Source organism: Microtus pennsylvanicus, chromosome X, assembly GCF_037038515.1.
Source record: "Microtus pennsylvanicus isolate mMicPen1 chromosome X, mMicPen1.hap1, whole genome shotgun sequence".
Lineage (NCBI taxonomy): Eukaryota > Metazoa > Chordata > Mammalia > Rodentia > Cricetidae > Microtus > Microtus pennsylvanicus.
Window position 1 is genome coordinate 8001018 of NC_134601.1, and position 1322 is coordinate 8002339.

Sequence of the window (1322 nt, forward strand, 5' to 3'; positions counted from 1 at the left end):
TGAGGTATATTCTTGGGTGTGTTTGTAAGGGATTTCTTTTGGAACAGGTTAACTGAGAAGGGAAGACATGATCTGTATGTGGGAGATACCATCTCATGGAGAGGGGTCCTGGGCTGAGGAAGGGTAGGGAAATGAGAGCTTCAGATGAAATCCTGGGCCTTATACTTCTCTCTCATCTGCTAGGAAGTAAGAACTCAGCCTCAGATTCCTTGCAGCCACGGTCAGAAGCAACTCCTGCTGCCACGCCTTCCTGGCCATAGGGGACTATAGCCTCAAAGCCTGGGGCCGAACAAATCCTTCCTCCCGGGACTTACTTGTTGCCAGGTATTTGATCATAGGAATATAATTAACTAATACAAAAGGCTAACTATGCTGCTTAATATCAAACAGTTAGTAGCAGCAGAGATTAAAATCCAAGATCTCACTCTTGAGTCCATTCTTTTCACCTCTGTGTTCAGGAGATACCAAGTTGTCTCACATAATTCTTCTGTTTTACTATTATTAAGATTTTTTGTGAAGACATGTGCTAGTGAAAATTAACTAGTATCTCTAATATCCCAGACTGCAGCAGCTTTTGTGAATATCTGCTTGTTTTTGACCAGGACATCAAATCCTTCTGAGTCCTGATAACTTGACCTAGTCCCAGATTCTAAAATGAAACATTTCCCTAACCATGGGTTTACCTTGATCAAATTTATTCTTTCCTTTCTAAGCTGAAATTATGTTTTCTGACATCTGTCCTCTGTGTTTTTCCAAGTTCTTAGACCATGTATGATACCAATCATGGCCTATTAGTTTACTCAACCATCTAGGAAACCAAATGAGGAAAGATATGTATGCCAGTAGTCATGGCTGGTTATTGATTATTTACTATGTGTCAAGTCTGAGAAAAAGGTGCTTTGATATTGTCTCTTTATCTTTTCCTTCAGCGTACAAAGTGAGTGCTGTTTTGTGCCTTTGGTACCTGCTGGCTGTGGTCGTCTGTTTTCCTAGCTGTTGAAGACCATGTTCTTGTTTATTGGCAAAGCTATATCAGATTTTTGTCTTGCACAAGTAGCATTCTTCACTGTTAAGAAGCTGTGAGACGCCACTTATTGGGCATACTTTTCTAAATTATAATTAAAATGTTTCTAGGAAAAAGGGAAAATAAAAAACTGAGGGCTCATATAAGCTTGGGCCAAGCCAAAGTTAGACTTTTAAGTATGTGGAAGAGGCAGGACTTTTCCTCTGGACCATACCTGATCCAAAGTCTAGGGTGGAGACTCTGCTTTAGATCGCCTTAACCATTTCCCTGGGATTTGTCCCTCTCAGGACTAAATGCA

The 1322-nt window shown here is 40.5% G+C and overlaps 1 pseudogene; it reads left to right on the forward strand.

Moving 5' to 3' along the window:
- The first annotated feature begins 947 nt into the window (after positions 1–947).
- LOC142841889 (small nucleolar RNA SNORA24) lies at positions 948–1062 on the forward strand (annotated as a pseudogene).
- Positions 1063–1322: the final 260 nt, after the last annotated feature.